Genomic DNA, 23,507 nt, shown 5'->3' with positions numbered 1-23,507 from the left:
CCCCCACCCCCACCCCCCACTCCTCCCGGTCTGGAGAGTGAGACGCAGGCGGGGTCGTTTCTGGTCGTGGCTGCTTCCGTGGCGACGGGGCTTCCAAGTTTGCGGGGGACATCAGCACACTCATGCTTCACTTACTAAAATTGTTTACCACCTCTATCGACTTGAACACATAGCTTTAAGGACATAATACGCAGAATCCAGTCGTAATGAAGGAAACTGGAAAGGGAAGTCGCTGTTTTCCTAGCGTTATAGTCTAGTTTGGGGATGAGAAAACATGCACACAGGATTGTGTCTTAGGTTGTCACAGAGAAAACTGCATAAATGTAACTGTCATTTTGCAATCGTTTACTTTTTCCCAGTGACAATGAGGAGGAGGGGAACATACAGCTAGAGTGACGCGCAGTAGACGAGGATGATGGCCAGAGAGACTTTCTGATGTGGTGACACTCAAGCAGGCCCCTGAAGGGGCAGAGAGAATGATCCCTGTGTGGGGGACAGAGCAGGAGGGTGGAGAATTCCAAGGACTGGGGAGCAAAGTTGAGAGCCTCGTGACGGAACCCACATACAGCAAGGGGTCAGTGCTGCTAGAGCAAAGGACACGGCATGGTGGAGGACCAGAGGTGGACGGTGGCAGGGAGCTGACCTACAGAGATGCAGGCGACGCAGGCAGGTGTGAGGGGACGAGGAGGAGGAGGGCATGGAAAGCTGTGTGGGGAGTGATGCAGCTGTCACCTGACCGTGGGGCAGTTGATCCGGGATGAAGCTATTGAAGGTCATCAGAACCTTCTACCCACAAGCGTGCCTCCTTGGGGCCAGGTGATGGACCAGCGCTCGCCTTGGCCACCTCCCTGGGGACCTGCTGGAACTGGGAGGGTAAGGTGACCTTTGCTGTAACTGGCTCAGCAAAACCGAACTGGAACTAAGTGTCACAGATGCAGCGCGCATAGTGTCTGGGGAGTCAGTCCTAGCCCTGCCTTTTTGTTGGGGCCGTCAACACCCCAGTCAGATTCCAATCAGATCACTCAGTGATCTTGTCATTGTCTGACTTGAATGGCAAGTTCGGAAGCAGCCATGTCCCCACAATTTGAAGTCTAATACAATGTGTAGGATTTCCCTCAGTCCTACGACTAGGGCTGTTTTGCTGCTTTTCGTTATTTGGTATTGTTCTTTTTAGCAAGAGCAGGGGTCGGGGTCAGGAAAAGGACTAGGACCTTAAGACTCGAAGGAAGGAGACTGTCATGCACAGGCTGGTGGTTTCTGGTCCCCCTGGGACTCTGATGACCATGTGGTCTTGGGCACGTTCTCAGGTCCTCGCTGGGTCCAGACTTCCGGAACGTGCCATGTGCTCTGGAGCAGATGTTCTCCCAGCGCCTTTCTGATCCTGGCACCCTAGGATCTAAAGGAGACATGCCCAGATGCTACTGAGAAACGCGAACATATGGATGGACGCCTGACCTACTGGCACGGAAGCTGCCTCCTCGGTTACCAGGCAGGAGGAGATCGTTACCCAGGACTCCACAGATGTCGCGGGTCTTCATTAGGCAAACTCTTTGGCTCACAAATCCTTCAAAGCTTTTCAAAATACGTATTTTTTGCTTTGTCCTTTGATTCCTTCTGTTTTCAGTGCCATGCAGGCAACAGGAGGAGGGGGAAAGAAATTTACCACCACCACTTTTTAAGAAAACAGTCCCGCCTTATGTAGTATTCTCTAGAAACTCTTGCAAAGGGATTACGTTCAGGTAATGACACATTTAGGATTGTCAGATAGGTGATTAGCTCCAGGCCAGAAGTTGGGGTGACTAAGGTTAATAGTACAGGAGCTCCATCCACCAGGAGCTTATGATCTGCTGTGTCAGAGGGGCACCAAGAGATTGTAGCCTGCTAACATATTAAGAGGAAGGAAAGCAAAATTCTGTGGGGTTTCCAATGCTCCTTAGCCTGGTTTGGGCAAACTTGTCTGCTTCGAGCATCTCCCATGGTTTCTTTGTGGGCCTGACGAGGTCAATGCACAGACCTGCTCTGCAAATGTGTGATGAGGAACATGTCTTAATTAGTTGTTACAATATCAATGTTTTACAAGTTTTCTATGTGGACAGGTTACTAAGGCCCTTCCGAAGTCCTGCTGTAGAGTTCAAGCTTAAGTTACCTGGTCCCAGGTAACCCCTCTAAGAGCCTTAAGAAAAGCAGCTCAGGACCCTCATTCAAGAGGACAAGTGGGGAAACATTCATTAATTAGTGGGTTAGCCCGCTCAGGCTGCTACAAGCGATCACACACTGGGGGACTTAGACGTTTATTTCTCACAGTTCTGGAGGCTGGGAAGCCCAAGATCAAGGTGCCGGCTGTTCTGGTTCCTGGCGAGGCCCCTCTTCCGGATTTGCAGATGGCTTTCTTCTTGTTACGTCTCCCATGGCAGAGAGAAAGCTAGATCGCTCAGCTCTTTTTCTAAAGGCATTAATCCCACCAAGGATTAATCATCACCTCATCACCTCATCACCTCACCTAAACCGAATTACTTCCTAAGGTCTCACCCTAAATACCACCCCATGGGGGTTAGGGCTTCCACAAGTAAATTTGGGGGGGGGCACAAACATTCACTTCATAACAGCTCCCCTTCATCCTTGCTTAAAGGTTCACTCCTTGGGATGTTAATTACCCTGCATTTCCAACTCACATATGTTGGGTTGTTGGAAAAGTCATGACGCATTTTTGCAATGAAGCAGAAAAATAGTCATGACTTTTCCGACAACGCAATAGATAAGCCCCCAGTGTGCCCCTGTGATGTTCTTTGCAGCAGTGTCAACAGGAATGCCCCAGGAGGTAAGTCAGACTGGCAGGAATCTGAGGCGGGGCACTGGCAGGCTGCTCCCTGCAGTGAAGGTCACTGCAGTGGTGGCCGGAATAAGGGACAAGTGCTGGCAGCACCTGAAATGTTAAACAAGATACACTCAATACGAGCACTTCTTTGCAGGCTTCTTCTGAGTATTAGTGTTCAGAAAACAAAGGTACTAGACTCACCCAGGGCTGACTATGTCTTAGCTGCCTTCTCTACCTCCTCTTTTCTCAGCAGACATTTCTTATTTCATACAATTAAAGCCAAACTCCATTAGAACAGCAGCACTTAGCACTTAGACCTTGAACTACTTATTTATTCAGGAGCCGAAATTCAGGGTTGTGACAGCAGTTTATCTTTTGGTAAAAGGTGTTCTTCATCAGTGAGACATTTTCGGAGTCTTAATAATTTTTTAATAACTGTCACCCCAGGAGCCCACATTAACGCCCTATCACTGTGGGCTCATCCCTGAACCCTCTCCAGAGACAATGCCTTCAATCCAATCAGCCTGCACAATTTAATCTGTTCCGTACACATCACTGCGGCTTAATTGAATTCAGTTAGACACAAATCAGGAGAAATCGATTCCAAATGATTAACCTCTATATTCATCAATACAATGGCATTAAAATGAATTTAGACAAGATTTACGTGAATGACTGATATGTTTCTAAAATGTACTGCAGCCGACTGTGGTATAAGGTTGTTGGTGGTGGTTGTGGGGCTTGAGTGCTCACTCCTAACAGGCTGATGTCACTGGTGGAGCTGGGGCAGTGCATATGAAAAATAATTACAGAATATACTTTGTATTTTTAAAGAACTTCACAGACAGTTCATCTTTCCAACACCTGGAAACTCAGTCAGACTAAGTTTGTCTTCAAAAGTCAGAGTGACGCCGAGTGATGTTGGGTGACTTCCTTATGGAGCCCAGAAATGCTAGGGTGTAGATGCCCATCTTGTGACGTATCGGTGCCTTTACTTCTGCTGAACCCTCATCTCTTAGCAGCACCAACAGAAAATACAGTAATACCTTGGTTTGCAAGCGTAATTTGTTCCGGAAACAAACTACTTGTATTGCAAGACATCGCTCCTTTACCACGTTAAAATGTATTAGAAATGTTTGCTCGTCTTGCAGAACACTCGCAAACCACGCTACTCGCAATCCAAGGTTTCACTGTATTTGCCTCCGGTCTCTCTGCTTCTGCTTTTCTTCTCCAGCTCTCTGTCCACTCTTGGATACCCAGAGTGATCTTTTCTACAACCTAATCATGGTAACAGATTTTATGGATCACATGCTGTGTGCCAGTGTGAATGAGATGATCCTCAGATCAGATGTCAAGAAATTTGGAGCAGTCTTCCATTCACTGTGAGAATTCCGTCTATATCATTTATGTTGGACTTCTTTCAGTGATATCAAGTTAACTATTTTATGCCATTAACATCTCTAGCCTTAAATTTTTGTGGCCTTGACTCTTGGAACGAAGTCTAAAATCCCACACCATGTACTTTCAGCCTACTACGCCACTACCTTCCAGCTGAAAGCTTTCCTAACTGATTTATTTCAGAGTTTGACTGGGGACATAAAGGGGTTTAGAATAGAAAATGGACATAAGGGCGCAAGGAACGGATGAATACATGGGTTGTGAAAAACTGCGTCATGTAAGGGTTTGAAAGGTAGGCATTTATGGTCATACTTGTGAAAGCAGCCTGTTCTCAATTTGGAACATTATAACTTCTGTACCCTCTTCTTCAGTAATTCCTTTGTTCATTCATTGAAAGGACTCAGGGGACAATGACATATGAGACTTGACCTAGACACGGTAGAGGGGACTGAAATCAGTTTCTGTGTAACATATCTTTGCTATCCTAATTTGGCTTCTAGAGCTATGGAAAGTATATAGACTTTTCTAGAAATTGTTCAAATACTTAAAGGCAAATTCCGTTTTCTCCTATAGATGCTGTCTGCAGACTTTTACTTCATTCCTCATATGACAGTTTCCATATTCTTTACCCCAATCATCAGGCTCCTCAGATTTACACTTAGCAAGTCACCCCCAGCTGAGCGCCACCCCTCAGGTACAGCACGCACACGGGAGGAGGGAACCAGGTCCTTGTGTGGGCGCTGCTGACATTAGTCAGATCACCTCCAAGCATCAACCAAGGGAGTTTAGTCTGGAACGGAGAAGACAGTTGGAATGTTAATTATTTTCAAATATTGGTAGGACTGCCATAGGGAAATGGAGAAAATATTTAGAAGTTAGAAAAACATATTCTAGTCATAGCTTTGTCTTTAATCTAAAACACAACCTAGGGAAAGCCACGTAACCCATCCATCTGGGCCTTTGTCATCGGAGATATTAATAATGCATGTTTCTCCCTGTGAGGTGAGGGCTGGAATCGGTATTTTGTGGTTTGTGAAGTGACATGTGCTGAATGCATGTGACTCTGGGGGATGAGGAATTGTAGGTGCTGGGACTGGACGAGGGAGACACTGATGTCCTCCCGGAGGAGATGGTGGTAATTTCGGCTGGAGTTGTAGCCGTGGTGGAGAGATGGCAGCAGAGCTGATCTGGAAAATGATTGTTGTCTTGTTAATTCTGCAGCTCCAGAGTACTAGAAAGGATACACTAAAGGTACTATTGGGTGATAGTTGTTAGGCCAGCATCACAATGAACATTTTAACTTCTGACTGGCTAGACTACATCGCTAAAAAGCAAGCATCTCACCACAGCGAATGTATGAAAAGCCTAGGCCAATGTATCTGGGTTCACATGACGTAACCGTCATTTTATACTGGTCAAATGTTTGCAATATATGTTGTCAAGTTGGTTTCATACTGGCTTTTCCTCCCAAGATACGATGCATTTAAAAAGCAGGCAACGATGAAGTAGTTATATTAGAAAACTTGGCTTTTAAAACATGTTGAGTTGAGTATGTTGGGGAGGGGTTATGAGGATTTTTCAAATGTGTTAAACTTGAAAAGTAGGTACCAATAAAATGAGGGGTTTCTGGTTCCAAGGACTGTTTTATGTGGTGACTTGACTCCTCTCGACTTCAGTTTCCTCATCTGTAAAACTGAAATTCCATTAGCATTTGCTTGAAAAGATGGATGTCGTTTAAAAATGTTTGGCTCAGTTCTTGACACATGATAAACACTCAAAAATGTTACCTAAACATTAAAATAAGTGAAAATGATGACACCAGCAACAGTGCCAACAAAACTGAATCCTAGCTAGTGTAACTACCCTCTGAGTTTTATTTCAACAAGAACACGTTTCTCTCATCTTTCTATAAAACTGTGCAACAACAAAAAATCAGCGTTTACAGATGACTTCAGAGTTTATACTTTTGTACTTTTGTATACAGTTTACTTATCAGAGTAACTGAGTGGGATGTTATTATTAATTTCCTTACTTTAGAAATTAAGTAACTAAGGCCAAGAGAAAGGATATGACTTGCTTAAGGATGAGTAGATAACAAGTAACCAAGCCAGGAATTCTCCTCTGATGTGCCATTCCCCCCAATAAATTGTAAAGCTACAGGTGATGGATATGGAATATGATAGAGGTGCAGACGCTGCCGAACCCCACCGTCCACTGTGGACATCTTTCCACATTCAGATATCCAGCGCCCACCCACATGCTTTTCCCCTGGACACTCTCAGTCATAGAGCATAGAAAGAGTTCTACAAAGGACTTCAAATACGATTTAATACAGTCCATTTACAGACAGAAACAAATTGAAGGACTTTCTCAAGGTCGCTTAGCAAGATGCTGACTTCCCTTCTCAGAGGCAACTGTTTTTCTTCATCTTTTTGTGACTGTCTCATGCTTCTGTCATCAGAATTGATCTGTCCTGATTTTAACTGTATCTTGTCCCAGTTAGAGGGTAACCTAAGTTTAGAAGCAAAATATATTTCTTTATGCTTTATAAGCAAGCAGTGACATCCCTGGAAACTGAAGCACCATAAACCCTGTTTCGCAGAATTTAACTCCTACATATTAACCACTGTGCTGCCATCCCCCTTGTCTGTCCATAACTAATGAGAGCAGGAGGCAGGTTAAAGCTGGCGTAGTTTAATATTTGATTTGTTCCCACGTTGGTTGGTTTGTTCACTTTGTAAACATTTGTTGAGTCCCTGCCTGCTCTGTCCCTGAGATTGTTCTAAGCCATGTGCACACAGCAGTCAACAAGCCAGGCAGGCTTGCTGCTCTGAACAGCCTTATATGTCAGAGGAGGGGACCATCACCGCAGAAACAATCATTTCGGATGGCACCAAATTTCACGAGGGAAATAGATGTGTGCATGTGAGGTTGTGTTACTCGATACACAGACAGCATCCGTATAAGGGTGAAATTGGAGTTGATATTTGAAAAATGAGAAAGACAGCTAGCTATTTCATGAGCCAGAACAAAAGAACCTCAGCCACAGGGAAGAACCACCACCACGTCCCCGATAGGGGAATTACCTTTGTATATTCAAGGAACAGAAAGGAAGCGAGGTGTCTGTGTCGCCATGAGAAGGCTGGGGAGGACTCAGTGCTGAGGTCGGGGGTGAGGGCAGGGCTGGGTCATGTGGGGCCTTAGGGGCATGGTGAGGAGTTGGGGTTTTATTCCAAGGATTAAAGAAAGCCACTGGGGGCTTTCGTCAAAACAGTACCAAGGCCCAAATTTTGGTTTATGAAAGATCACTCTGGGGAATGAGGAATTGTAGGTGGTAGAATTCGAAGAAAAGCGACCAGTTAGGAGCCCGCTGACATCCCCCATGAGGAGATGGTGATCATTTCTGCCAGAGCAGTAGCAGTGGTGGAGAGAAGGCAACAGAATCAACATACATTTGGATTTAGAGCCTTCAGGATACCCCAGTGGGATGATGTTGGGGGAGAAGAACGTGGAGGGATTGAGGGTAATTCTTAGGTTTCCTGTGTAAGCACTTGGCAGGGAAATGGATCCATTGACTACAGTGAGAAAGCCCTGGGGGATAGAGGCTGAGAGCGTTTTCGTGGGGCAGAGGAAGTTAGGACAGTTTTGGAGGGAGCTGAATAGTGCTATGGTTGTGAACATAGGGAACTAGGGTTTTTGAACGTAAACACCCGTCTAAGAAACTTTGCCATGTCACTGAGACCTTTCTAGCGATGAGTTAGGAATTGGTAATATTGGCGAAAGAGGACAGCGGTTGAGTGGGTAATTGTGCATGCAGCACAGAATGCTTGAATGCAAGCTGATTTAGTGGCCTTAAGTAAAAGTTTATTATAGCATATACATGCTTATTTATATGTATCTGCTTTTTAGATTGTATGAACTTGACTGCTTTATTTTAAATTCACCTATTTTTTCCTGTTATCTCCAACCTGTTCTCAATCCAATCCAGTGAATTTCAGATTTAATATGTCTGTTAACTGGCTCCTTCTTAATACGTTCCATTTATTTTGAGATTTTCCATTTGGTTATTTGTCATAGCCATATTGGACTTTAGGTCCTTAAACACGTTTGTTATCAAGGTTTTAACTTCCTTGTCTGATCATCTGAACATCTGGGTCATCTCAGTGGGTTTTGATTGATTAACACCCAGGATATACAGTCAAGTGCTGCTTACTGATGGGGCCGTGTTCTGAGGAGGGCGTTGTTAGGCGATTCATCGTGTGTGAACATCACAGCAGGCACTTGCACTTACCTAAATGGTCTAGCCCCCGACACACCTGGGCTGTGTGGTGTAGCCTACATTCCTCGGCTCCAAGCCTGCACAGCACGTGACTGTACTAAACAACATGAGATGAAATCAAGCAGAAGAGGAAATGATGCCACCAGTAGAGGCCGTGATCACAAGATGCATGAGGCTGCTGCTGCCCGCATGACACAGCACATTGTTATGTAACTAGAAGGCGCACACTCTGAAGTAACAATCACAAGTATAGTACAGTAAATTAGCCATCACAGTTGTACCGTACGTAATTGTGTGGGGGACACTTTTAAAGACGGGCAGTGCAGCAGGCTTGTTTGCACCAGCATTCCCACAGACACGTGAGGAATGTCGTGTGCTGCAGCAGGACACTGGCTACTGGGTCCCTGGGTGATGGGGATTTTTCAGCTCCATGATAATCTTACGGGACCACCATCCTATCTGGGGGCCACTGTGAATTAAAAGGTCGTTATGTAACACAAGACTGTGTAAAGAGCTTCTACTTCAATGGGGGGAAACTTGATAAAATAATTGCTAATGATAGGAGCTGATGATTTATGGAAGTATAAATGACAGACACTTGACATAGTGAAAAGTATGAATCGAGATGTACAAATGAAAATAAAAACTATAAGATACACTTTCAGCCTATTAGACGGGGAGTTGTAAAAAAAATGAAACGATCACCTTTTGGTGGTGACATCTTCATTAATACATGAAGATAGGAGTACAAATTTCAGAAGTGCTTTTAGAAAAGAATGTGGCAGCATATTTTGGATTCAAACTGTGCTTACCTTTTGATCTATAGGTTTCTTCTCATAATAGCTACACCTGACAAACATTCAGATGTTTGTCTCCACCCTCCACTCCCTCTCCCCTTACCCTCACGGGGAGAAGAGAGCTAAGAAAACACAGATTGAAAGGGGTTTCTAGTTCTCTTTGAAGGGGAAAAACTAGTTCCGGTGAAAATGGTTGTTACGATGCACAAATTGTAATCTGGACTCCAAATGAAAGGGAAACGCACCAAGGTCTTTCTCGGTCTTTCCTGTTTATTTCCATCTGTGTTAGGTGTGCCGAGTAACTGGTGATAAATGTTGTCTGCTGTTCCTCTAAGGAATTCTGTACGGCCTGCTGCCTTGCTCCGATCTGTCGCTGGCATCCGTAATCCTACCTATTAAACGAATTAGCTGCACTCCTTTGGTATAATTAATAAGCAATAACCATAGTGTTGTTTGAGGATGCCACGATTTTAATGTCCTCTTGTTGTCTGCCTCCCTTGAATACCGCAGAACATAATGGTTCCACAGAGTCATCAAATAGCCGGGGCCCTTTTTAGCTTTATTGTTATTGCCAACTCTAGCCTGGTTTTGACTGTGGTGTTGAACCATTTCAGATAATTGAGATAGTTCCAGGCACCCGGTAAGAAATGGTTACGATACGAATGCGAATACAAGGCAATTACATTTCCTGCTCATGTCTTCACAATTCGAATGGGAAATTTCTGGTAAGGAATTGCCCTTTGTTCAACACTTTCTGGCTGTTCACTAAGCGGATTCGGTACCCGGGAGTCTTTGGAGATTGTGTTTTGGTATCTGGGGTAGTCAACAGATGAGTGTAGGGTGCCTGCCAGGTAGCTATTCCCTGAGGTCTGGGATGAATCGGAGGTCTGAGCACTCATTCTGTGTCCTTACTGAGTCTGGGCTGGGCTCTGCCCTGAGACTGAGGACACAGGCTCTACCTTCTTGGGGTTTTCAGACAGAATCGTAGATTCTCAAAGCTGGAGCTAATATTGACTGTTGTCTAGTTCAACTCCTCATGGAAGGCTTTGCATAGTATACTCAACAACCTCATTTCATGGCTTTCCAGCCGGGGATTGGCCATCTCAAGTGTTGGAGAACTTGTTGCCTCTATGTCAGTCCATTTCATCCTTTGCACAACTTGGATCATTAAAAACTATTCGATGAACTCTGCTGTATTGTAGCACGTGCTTTTCTTTGAGGTATTATAAGAAGCCTGCCTGCTCTTGCACAGGCAAATGTTCAGCTCATATGCCAGTGTGATTTTCCACTTGCCTGTCTTATCTTCCCATTCTGACACACTCTGATTATAACTCCCTTCAAGATGCTTACTATTTGAATCTATATGTTCTCCTGTGGGTCTGTATAATTGCTGGGCTCTAATGCGTAAAATGGAATCCAGTTGCCTTGGCAGGATCTTATCAATAGAGTGACTATTACCTCCATTATTCTAGATCTATATTTTTAAAATTAATGTTAACCAAGTTCACATTTGAATAAAAAAAAAAACCCCACAATATGTAGACATGTGACATGAAAACTAGCCTTGCAGAGGAATTGCCTCAGTTGTACCACGGGGATGTTCACATAGACAGCCATTGATGCTGAAACAGGGAGACTGTTTTTGGGTATTGGGATTGGCTTCCCAGGAAGATACAGTTCAACTGGGCCTGGGAAGTGGGGATTGATAGACCACAAAAACATATTTTAGTGAGTGGGGAACTTCTGAAAATGTCTGATACTAAGCATAGAGGTGGAAAAGCCACTCTGAGTTACCCCCAAATTAAGTGATCAACATCAGAAAGCACTCCTCCACCTGAGACAGGGTTGGTTCACAGACCGGCCCCTGTACCGACCGGGAGGGCAAGGAGAGACGGAAGTAAGAGGCAGGCCTCTCCCGATTGGTGGATGGCAGGTTTAATAATAAGCCAGGGAACGCACACATGGGGCTTGTCCTAAGCGGCTGCAAGACGCGTTGATCTGTGCGCCCACCCACCAGTATTTAAACATTTGTGTAGCGTCCTTAATAGGGCTCAGTTAAATATATGGTGCAGATGGTCTCCACACCATGTCACTCTCTCAAATCCCGCTTGTCCCAGCAAGATGGTAGCCTGCTAGGATGGTGAAGATGGGTCGCTATTTAGTTGAAACAAAGAACCGAAGCAGGTCCTTACTAGTTATTGCTCTTTTGGCCACACTGACTTAAGAGTAAGGAATTCTCCCTGGTGAGAGCTGGGAATGGCTTCCCAGGTAAAGGAAATTTAAAAATGGATAAAAATCCGTGGTGCACTTCTGTTTTGCTGGCATTGTGCTGAGAGCAATGCGTGCTGTGTCTTAGTCCTTGCACAGACTCTAATGGATAGGTAATTCTTCTATGCCTGCATTATGGGTAAGGAAATCAGGGGTTCGGGGTGGGGGGAGCATAACTTGCCAGAGTCCCGTAAGTATCAAATGGCACAGCAGACTGTGAACCCAGGTAGCTGGACTCAAGCGTCCTCAGTCACTACACTGTAACACTGACCCTGTGCTATGTAGGGCCAGTCAGTGGCCAGTGGTTTCTGGGATTGCCATAAACATTCAGTTTACCTGGAATGAGTTTTGACACTGAATTATGGCTCTAGGCTGACCAGGGCGTTTCTGTCAACAGAAAACACAATTTCTCCAGAAGTTGATAAAGCGCTTTCATGTCTGCTCTCTGAACCCCAGTGTGTCATGGAGCCTTGCCCCTCAGTGGGGTCTGTGTATTAGAAGTGTCAGCATCGCCTGGGGCTTGTGAGAAATGCAGCGGCTTGGGCCCCACCCAGGACACCCAGAATCAGAATTTGTACTTGAACAAGACCCCTAGGTGTCCGGTCACAGTTCATGTTATTGACTGAGCGTCGTGCCGCAGCCCCCACACGGGGCTGGGATACGGGGATGAGCTCGACCTTCTCTCTGTCCTCAAGGTGCCCACGGAGGAGTGGCCACACAGAGGACTCTACCTCTTCTTTGGCTTATTCTTTCCAAAGACACAGAATGAATGTGACGGGAACAGAGAGACGGGAACACCCAGTTCTACCCATCAGAGCTGGTTTCATAGAGGTGTCATTTGAACTTCATTTTGAAGGATGAAAGGAGGCATCACCGATGGTGACTCCTACCCGTGAGTGGATTCCTCGCCCTCCCTGAGTCATGAGCTTGTGTACTGTCTCCCTCTCCCACCCTCTCCTCCCCCACCCCTCCCATCCCTGTCTCTGATCTCATTGGCCACTCTGAAATGCTCCCCACATTCCCTCTTAGCGCATACATTTCCCACTGCCCTGGTTCTTTAGCACCCACAGCAGTCATACTCAGGTCGGAAAATTCTTTGCTAGTTTCTTATGAAAAATGTCCCGTTATACTTTCTGATGGCGTCGTGCATACCCACTTATTAACCGTCACAACTAATATAATTTCCACTTATTTGTATGGTTATCGATTATCTTACGAACTGGCTGCCTTTTTTGCTACTCTATAACTTTCCCAAGAGCAGCAGAAATCTATTGTTGTTCAAACGTTTCTTTCCCCCCTACATACCTAGGAATCTTGGTTTTAAGAGCAAATACTTGATAAAACAACGTGCCGTTTTACAGCTAAGGAAATAGGTTTGATACAATAACCCAACACGCTACCTGTCATGGAATCTGTAAATAGGAGAGACTGACTTAGAACCCATTATTTGCAAAACTCCAAAAGTCCGTGTTTTTATACCTCCCCTTCCCGCCCCCATATAATTATATGTTCCCTCCCTGTGAGGAAAGCACATGATTCTATCAGGACCTGTGAGTCACATTAGGGGGGAAAAAAGACACTACCTGGTGTTTCCAGCTATATGGGCACCCTGAGCTTTGCTCTTAGCCTGTGATCTGCAGAGAAGGTGTCTTTCTGGCAGGTGTGAAGTTGACCTTTCCAGCCTCTTGCAGTGAGGCTGGGGCCGTAAGACTGAGTGGTGTCCAGTGGGATGCAGGTGGTCACCATGTTCTCCACTTCCAGGCCAGGCCCCTGCCGTACCTTGCTGACTCTCTTATCCTCTCTCCTGTGTCTGTGGCACTGGGGACACATCACTCTAAGATGGCAGCATCAGTGAATGGAAGGAGACCCGATTCCTTCGTCACCGGTCACAGCACAGCGTCCTCAGAGGGTGTCTCAGGGCAGCAGCATATGATGATCAAACTATGAAATTTAGAAAGGCCTTAGTGTGGAGTCCATCACACAGGAAAACGTGCTGAGCAGCAGCATGTGGTGATGGAACCGCTGCCATTTTTAGGCTCCCTCTTAGCAAACTGGAGATGCCCAGAAGCATCTCACTCAGCTGCGATGTTTAGTCCAGCGGGGAGTAACCATGACAACACGGGTGAAGTCTTGAACAGAGACTGTCAAAGATGGGTCGCTATGATTTAGATCTCCTTACGGGTCAAGTAACCAAGCCTGGCATTCAGAGACTGCTTCCATTTTCTCTCATAATTACTCTGTTGTGAATACTTCAACAATTAAATGTGTTTTCCCTCGAGGCCGTGTGGATGGATTTCAGTTCAATTCAAGGCCACTATAACTTTTCAGACACCCCAAAGCTGATAGTAGTGGGAGCATCTGGGGGACATGAACGATGGCAGATGCTAACACGTCACTCGCGGGCCCTCTGCTGCGTCCTATTGGTTATTTCCCAGAAGATGCGACAGTGACTAGGATGGAGACGGTGTTGTCTTGGGGAAGTTTCACACTTGATCGCCCCATTCTTTTTCCAGGAGTTACTCGTTTGATAAAATGCTAATAAAGTGCTTAACATTTCTGGCCATAACAATGAAAGAGGGACTCACATTTTGAGAAGTGCTTTAATGTCTCAGGTAGCGCCACTAACATTTGGTAAAGCCCCTTCTCGTTCTGTCATCAGCATTCAGTGGTCGTTAGGAAAGGAATATAATTAAGTATTTCTCATTGACATTGAAACACCTCAAGAGATACTTGCAAGCAGCCCCCACGTGCTCTCCGATCCGGGAACTTTCTCCCTCAGCTCACCCGAGGCTTGCTTTACTTTCATTCATCTCTGCGCAGCTAAAGCCAGCAGGTGTTAACTAGGTGCTGCCTGTGTGACAGGACGAGGCAGGAGGAACAGGCAGGCGGAGGCCGCACAGAGCTGCACTCACACCGTCCTGGGCGCCGACTCTCAGCCTGGGAGGCGACTCACAGAGCTGTCGAGAGGACTGATGTCAGCCTGTGGACCGTGCACCGCCGAGTCCGTGGCACACAACACGCTCAGTCTGTGACAACTCATTTGATAAACGCTTTTGACTTCTATCTACCCGTATTCTGATTTCTCAAATTACAGGCCAGCCTGAGCTATGCTCTCCCCTGACACAATTATTTAGCTTTCTGCCCTCTTCCAGTTGCCTTGTCTCTACTTTCCATCACCAGCCACCATCACTTTCAATCCCCTGTAACTGGATTTCTAAATACTTTCAGATCTTTATGATTTAAGTAAGATGTTTCTTTATACATGCATACATCCTGGAATTCTATATGCTTCTCCAAGATAAACACACACATACATATAGGTGCAAGTACCTCTGTGTACGTGTGTACATACAAATGCATGTGTGTGCGCACATGTACATGTATACACATGTATACACACATGCAAGCACACACGTATAACTATTGGAAACTATTTTAGCTTGCTGCTTTATATGCCTTTATTAATTCACTTATTCCATATTTACTAAATATTTGTTCTATAAGATGTTGGAGACACAGTGGTAAACAGGAACTACAGATTCTTCATAAAATATTAAGAATAATAGAGGTAGCTATTAGGCAAACATTTATTCAAATGATTAATTAGCTAAAATTGTGATAAGTGCTAGTAGAAGTACAGGGTACCAGTGGAATATTAAACACAATGCAGGCGGGCTGGAAAGGATATTTAATCTTAGATCTAAAGGATGTCTGGGAGTCTGCTTCCTGGAGGTCCGCATTCAATACCCAACAGGTGCCAGGCACCCCAAAGTGCAGGACCCAACAGAGGCCTTAAAGCAAACTGTGTGTGTGTGTGTGTGTCCATGTCCGTGTCCATGTCCCCACAGCATGGGGAGTGTGGTGGGAGAATAGCATGGAACAGCCTGGGGATACGGAAAAGAGCCTGGGGATTCTGGGCAATATTAGATATTTTGAATCTTGTTTTGAAAACAATCTAAAACCATTGACAGCTTATTAGAAAAGCCTTTCTGAAGCTGAGGTTGGTGACTGCAGTTCAGGAAACGTGTGGGTATTGGGTAGGAAGCGGGGTGAGACAGGAAAATGGATGCAGGAGATGAACATGCAGCGGGTGAGGTGAGGCCTTCTCAAAGCATTTTCTCTGGAACTACGTAAAAGGTCGGTTGGAAGGAAATCTAAGAATGAAGAGGGCTTGGCTACTGATGTGACATGAAGACTAAGGGAGCGGGTAGAGTACCTGGAGGGTGACCTCTGGGTTGTGGTCATGAGGAACTGGCCAGGTGGTGGTACCATTTCCTGAGAATAGAAACATGGCACCGAGAAGAGGCTTGGGAGAAAGTTAATAGATGCGATTGCATCGCGTTGAGTTTGTGGTCTTGAGTTGTTCCTGAGGCCTTGACATGACGAGTGTCGTGATACAGAACTGCAGCCCAGAAGCAAGTTTTGAATCGTTCAGGGTAAAAAAACTCCTGCGAACCTGAGCCAAGAACTAAACGTCTTGCTAGCAATCTGTGGTAGGCGTTCTTAGTGTTTCCAGTATTTCCTGCATGCGTGGAAGACTACCTTTCTCATGGCCTTTCTTTGAGGTTGTTTCATGTGAGTAGTTCCCGGCCGTGCTTACATCAGGCAGTGGCGCGCCCCACTTCCGGCTTTAGTGGTTGGCTACCTTCCATTCTCTTGCTGAAGCAAGCACTTGTGAAAGGCCGACGGGGATGGCAGAGCCGCAGATTTGCAGCGTCCCTTCCCACAGAGTCACCACCCGCAGGAAGCGTGAGTGCAAGTTGGCTGGCCCTGCAGCCTACATTACGAGCGCACGCAATGAGTTTTTGTTGTGTTAGATCGTTAGGGTTTGGTGTCATGTGCTGTCACGTAACAGGCTGACCTCCTAATGGATACAACATCTTTGCAGTTAGCCCTTCAGACATCAGGGACTTTAAAAATAAGCACTGACCCACCACGTACTATTAAGGGAGGGCAGTGACGTCAGCGTCCACTGTCTTTGGTACAAACTCATGGAATGACGGGTGCTTCACAGGTGAGCAGGAGGGAGAATGTGTGTAGCTGGTTTACAGCGACGAGAATACACTGAGCAGGGATTAAACACCCTGCAGGCTCCCTAGAGCTTGTCTGCTGTCCACAGAGGGGGTTGCTGTCAAGCGGGATTCCAATGTTTAGAAATTGTTCTTATGCAACGAAATATTTGATCGGCAGGCTCCTTGAGGCCTTGAGTCTCCTCACCAGGAGGAACAGTGACTTCTTAGGACGACAGTGGCTTCAGAGAAAAGATGCTCCCGTGACAACTTCTTCGGTCGATAATTAATGTGCCTGTATAGAGATTTGAATACTGTGATTTAATTTTTGTTTTGAGAGCACCATTTAGCATTTTTAACTTTTTTTAAAAAATTAATTGGCAAACTCCTTTATGCAGAAACTGTAATGAACTTTTCAGGCCTTTTCTTTAAACGCTAAGAGAAGCTGAGCCCTAAGCAGCCCTCACTTTCTCCTAGACCGTATTCTGTTCTTCCTTCCAAGGGCATATCATTTGCTGCTGGAGGTCCTGTCTATCGGTGGGTTTTGTATCCTGTGTTGCCAGGTAAATCACACCTGAGTGTCAAAGGCAGCGCAGAACCAGTCCAATATCTACACTGTATTCTGGGATTGACGTCATTTTTGAAGTTCTGATTTCTCTCCTGGTGACCAGGTCGTATGGAGACCTTAGAAAGTTCCATTAGCTGTCTCCCCATGAGTCTGGGTGCCAGCTGATCTTAGGGGCCCCTCCCCGGCCCCACCCAGCCCAGGCCTGCTCCCCAGATGCCTTCCTAGTCTCGCTCATTTTTAGCTGACGTTTTGCTAGTTAAGCGTTTCTTCCTTCTTTTTTTCCTTTACTCCCTCCCTCTCCCTTTCTCCCTCCATTCCTCCCTTTTTCCCTCCTCTCATTCTTCCTTCCACTATTTTCTGAGTGGCTGTCATGTCTCTGTCAATATTACAGACAGTAGGAATTGGGCAGTGAAGATGTTGGATTAATTTCTATCGTAGTTATTTTATTTTAGTGAGGGAACCAGAGATAAGCCCACCAGGACACTACCCAAGGGTAAAGTCACTCGGTCATGGAAGTTCCTTTGCAGGAAGGGCACTGAGCCAGGGCCTGGGGATGGAGAACGGGCGCCAAGCAGAGGTCTGAGGAGAACCAGGTTTATCTTCCTGTACAAAAGCAAAGAAAAGAGGAAGCAGAAAGAACTCTGTTAATTTATTTTTATCTGCTAGAAAAGATTTTATCTCCTCTAACCAACCCCAGGTTTAGGAGCAAAGGAAAAAGGCTGACCCGCCAGGGTGTGTCCTTGACTTGGGGGCTTGGGCTTCTGTTTCTGAGGCTGTCACAGCAAAGAAAGATGCTGAAGGGGAGGCCGGTGTCACCAACACGGATTCATTCATGGGGAGGAGCCCAGTGGCCTGACTGCATGTACCCAGTGGCCTGTAGCTGAATTGAATTGTAGTCTTTACCTGCGAACCGACTCATATGGGGGAAGGCCTGGTTAATTGGATATGATTTCAGTGATGCCTCATGTAATGTGTTCCAAAATCTAGCCCTCCTCCCCCCCAAAAAAAAAATCTTTACAAAAGTATAAACTTCAGTATCTGGTAATCTCTTCATTCTGCTTTAGTCGGTTTTCAGATTTCCCCCCTTATGGGAAATGTTTCAGAACTTCAGGCACATATTTACATAACTTTGTAAAGGAACTTTGAAAAACAATCGCAAGAAAAAAACCTTAACAAGGTTAAAACTTCCTTATGGGAAATGTTAAGTAGAAGTTATAAAAATTAGTTGGACCAGAAAGGAAGGAATACATCCAGCTGTCCTCAAGTAGAGGAGAAAAGGATACATTAATTCACAAAACGAAGGTTAGATAGAGTAATGCACAGAGAACCTTGAATACAGGGAACTTGGGTAAAAATGAGACACAATCAAAAGGAAGAAAGCCTCTTTCAGAATCCAGTGTTGGGATATGCCATAGAGCTAAGAAAAAAAGGATCAGTGTTAGAACTACCAGTAATAATAATAGTAACAAGAATAAGAATACTACTGCTAGTAAGAGTGACTAATAGGTTTGGGTATATTCACATTTTAATATAATTCAACAAATATTTGATAGGCAGATGCTATGTTCTAGATTTACTCTCTGTCTCTCTATAAAGTTATATATATATATATTTAGATAGATATAGATATTTAATCTATCTATCTATAAAATAATTTAATCTTTACAGCGATCCAAAGTGATGAATGCATTATCACTACCGTTTGAAGATGAGAAGCTGAGTTTGAGGGAAGTAAACTGATTGAGGAGGCGCTCGCCGTACCCTGAGAATTGGTCAGTGACTATGAAAGTGAAGTGACAGTACATCGGAAGTCTCATGCAAGCGTTATCAGAAGGAAACATACTAAGAACCCAAAGAAATGGGACACTCACTGTGGTCTAGGAAATTCGGGGAGCTGCGTGGAGTAGGTGGGAGCCAGGGCTGACTTCAGAGGACAGGGTGGGGTTTATTCGGTGGACGGCCGAGGGGGGCTGCCGTGACGCAGGCAGACGCGCTCATCGGAGGCTGCATGGCCTGTGGTCTGGCAGACGCAGTGGGTGGCGTATCTGGAATGAGAAAGGCATGCTGGGCCAGCAAAGCCTGTCGATTTCCGAGCCCGTCAGGTCTCAAACAAAATAGAATAATGGGTAAGAGTATTCTGAGTACAGTAGGGAGCGTTAGCACAACGGCCACCGTATACTGTGTGTGTGTGTGTGTGTGTGTGTGTGTGTGTGTGTGTGTGTAATCATATGCATACCCTTTGTAATATGCATATATACATATGTATATATTAATACATTATATGATAAAATATATACAAAATATATAATAGCTATATGATTGAAATATATTTCACATATGAAAACACGTTGAAATTGCCTATGCGTGTGTATATATGTATATCATATATGTTGATAAGAGGGCATTGTTCGTCCTGTAATCCCAAGAACTGAAACTGCTGGACAAGGAAGAGATTGGGGAGAAAGAGAAGCTGCCCTCTGAAGACGTCTTATTTGGGGGAGACACTGCCTCCTAACCCCAAAGCGGCTATGCTTGCTTCTTGAGTCGCTGATCATGTTGTTTTCTTTTTGTTTCTTGATGTTTGCTTTCTCCAGTGAACACTGATGTCATGGAAATAAATAGGAAAGTGTGTTTTGGAGCACTATGTTGTATACCGCTGCAGAGTTTGGGCACACATACATTTACACAACTAGTGTGGCGTCCCACCAGTTGCCCATGAGGAGAGCCAGCCTTGGCTATGCTGGGGCCACAGAGGTATTGGCTGTGGGTTTGAGAAGGCAGCTCCCCGGGCCTGTGAAGGAAGTGGCCCAGTCCCTGTGGGTCCCTCCCCATGCAGAGCCCCTCCTGCCAGCGGAACCGTCCCTGTGGCTGGTGGCGTGCTTTCTCCCCAGCCTGACTCCACAGCTGCCCTTGCCGTGACAATCTGATCACCTCTGTTCCTTTCAAGTGCAGAGTAGCGGGGACTCGCAGGATCAGATAGGAGCAAATGGATTCTGACAAGGCGTTTTCAGGTTTTGGAAAAACAGGTCTTCATTCTGGCCTGATGTTTCATCTGGATTTATAATCTTCCCATTATGAGAAAATCAAAAGAGGTCATTTGGAGGGGTTTTATCTTCCTCTTCTTCTGGGGAGGCCTTATGAAACATTTATGAGGTTGCTGACAATATCAAACAAGGCTTTCTGTGCTGTTCTTTCTTCCTAAGCTGTGCCCTTCAGCGGGGCCTGGCTCACTTCTGTTGCTAGAACTGTGCCCAGGGCTGTCTCTGGAGGTTAACTCATTAATGATGATGGTTTGCCTTTCTGCGAATCTCGTATCCTACTCCCAATCTTGTGAAATAACTCATGCTCCATTAGTCACATGCAGGGGCTTCATTTAGGATGGTCCTTTCCTATGGTGACTGCCTAGTTTGAAAGGAACCCCAAATCTGAGACAGCAGTGGGGTATGAACTGTGTTCTAAATTTCATGCTATTTCTCTAGACCGAGATGCAGCTTTTTTGATCTCAACTTCTTTATTTGTATGCTGGAGATGAAATTAGAGCTCACAGACCTGTGTGCTGCAATATGCAAATAAAATGTTACCAAGTAGTTTGTACACTCTTCAGAGCTCTATGTTATTTAAATATGAAAAGAGGTTATCAATATTAATAACTTAATTTTTCATACTTTTAGTATTTATTGCATATCAAACCCCTTGCATCTGCCATGCTACGATTCTCAACATGAGTGTGGTTACAAGTACTTAAGATCTCAGATACGAAATGTAGGAATAACATGTCAAGTATTAAAATAACTCAAAGGGATAAATATCAATAGAAAACTACCCACTTATGTAATGGGAAGAAAAGTCACTCAGAAACTAACTGAGCATCTACTATGTGCCAGGAAATTCAAATATCATTTATTCTTATGTAATTATTCAGTCCAGTGGATCTTGTGATGTCCACTTTGCAGAAGAAAGCTGATGCTCAGAAAAAGATTAAACAACCTTCCTGACATGTCGCCATTCGTAGGTGTAGGAATAGAATTTAAATAACTTATATCCCAGTCCAAACCTATTCTTTTCCTAGCAAACGGTACTTCTTGATTGTGTTACCTATTTTATGTAATATACCATGAAAAAGCTCTCTCTCTGTTTATATCATCATATCACATCATATCAGTCATTGGAGGCATTGTGTATATACACGTAGAGTTTCCTTTGTGAATCACACACACACACACACACACACACACTCTCACACTCTCACATAACCTCCATTATTTTAACATAAATAAAATATAGATAAGAGATCTGACTAAACAATTATAGACTAAAAACTGAAAAACAAATGTGCTGAATTCAGTCTGTATTCAGCTTCAGAATCAATCAAATGGACTCTTAGTGGTTTCCTCCAAAATTCTCTTAATGACTTTTAATTACAAAAACGCCTTGCATTTTACTTTACAATTTTGTGTGGGTGTTTCTTTTTTTCTTTTCTTAATTGTTTCATGCTCATAGTAAAATGTGCACTTTAAATTATTTTGAAAGGTTTTATTCTTCCTGTTTCCTTACCAAGAAAGAAGTACAAAACAACTATGGGAGTTCTGAACAACGTGTTAAGTTTTTCATGGAAGTGACCATGAAGACTTGATGTAAACCTTGGAAAGAACCATTATAGCAATTTAAAAATGCTAAGTTTTGAAATACTAAGTGAGTCTTAAATGAACCCTGTTGTAGCAGATTGTCTTTTCCAAAGAAAACTCTGGAATATGTCCCTCCCACATGCTATTACAAACAACCCCTGCTCCCCCATAGATGGAGGCTGTGTCCCCTTCTTTTACACCTGGATGGACACTTGCGACTGACTTGGCCCAAACAATATGGCAGAAGAGACCCTATAGGGCATCCGCAGCAAGATAGAAATGTGCCCTACATTCTCCCTAGCTTTCGGGGGGCGCTGTTGTCTTCAATCCCAGCCAGCATGCTGTGAGAAATCTCCAGAAGCCCTTTGAGGGGCCTGGCTGCACGGAGAGGAGGGGGCTCCTCGGCCATTTGCCCAGCTTTGGGGGAGCACCGTCTTGAAAGTGACTTCTTCATCCCAGCCAAGTGTGTGGCTCTGTGTGGAGCTGAGACAAGCTTCCCACCAAGCCTTGTGGAGAACCTATATCTGTAGGTAACCTGAGCTGTCTTCCCCGCTTCAGGCCACTGAGTCTGGAGGGGCCTTGTTACATAACAATAGATAACGTTTACTTCCTAAGCCAAGTGCTTTGCAGATACTCTGTCTAACTGCAGTATGGCCATTCTGGTTGGTTTGTTTTTGTTTTTCACTATTAACTGCTATATAAACATATTTATATGTTTTATTTTTATGTGTGTGATACAGATTTGAATCATGTTTTTTATTTCATTTTCCTTTTATTTTTCAATTACTGGTGACATTCAATATATTAGTTTGCAGTGTACAGCAAGGTGGTTAGACATTTACGAGTCTGTAACTTACGAAGTGATGCCCCCGATAAGCTGAGTACCCACCTAGCACCATAGATAGTTATCACCACATTATTGACTATAGTCCCCGTGCTGTACCTTACATCCCTGTGACTGGGTCCAAAAAGGTGAAGGGATGAAGAAGTGCAAATTGGCAGTTGCAGAATATTTATATGCTTCAGAAGGCAGGGGTTTGGCTTATGCTGGGTGAATCCTAGGTTCTAACTGTGTTTTGTAGGTGTATTCAAGGACTGACATATGTCTGCTCCCACCAAATTATGTACTGGGAGCATGAGCTCTGGAAAAGATTGCCACTTCTTAAGGGACAAAGAGTTCAGCTGGCTACGTGATGCAGGAAAGATTTGGAATCAAAGCACATTTCGTTATGGTAATCTATGAGAGTTCTGCAGAGCAGGACTTCCTGTACTTAAAATTTAATTTTCTTTTCCTATTTAAGCGAATATATTTGACCAAAGTTGTTTTATTTTTCTTATATACTTTTTTAATATACAATTTTATTGAGGAAGAGTTGATGAACACAGATTGCACACATTTAAATCGTGCAATTTGCTAAGTTTTGTTATATGTCTACACCTATGAGACCATCACCACAACCAAGGTAATGACTATCTCTGGCACCCCCACGATTTCCCCGTGACCTTTTGTAGTTCTGCCTCCCCGCTCTCACCAGGCCCCCTGCTACATGCAAACGCTGACCTTCTGTCCCTCTTCAAAAATAAGTAGTAGGAAGACCAAAAAAGATGAAAACACTGCTCTAAATTAAAGGAGATTGAAGACTAATGATAACCAATTACCAATATGATGCTTGGTTGAATTTTGGAGCCTCTCTCTCTGTCTCTCTCTCTCTCTCTCTCTCTCTCTCTCTCTCTCTCTCTCTCTCTCT

The sequence above is a fragment of the Hipposideros armiger genome, unplaced genomic scaffold (assembly GCF_001890085.2).
Source record: "Hipposideros armiger isolate ML-2016 unplaced genomic scaffold, ASM189008v1 scaffold_574, whole genome shotgun sequence".
Taxonomy (NCBI): Eukaryota; Metazoa; Chordata; class Mammalia; order Chiroptera; family Hipposideridae; genus Hipposideros; species Hipposideros armiger.
The sequence above is the reverse complement of the archived record's forward strand: the minus strand, read 5'-3'. Positions refer to the sequence as shown.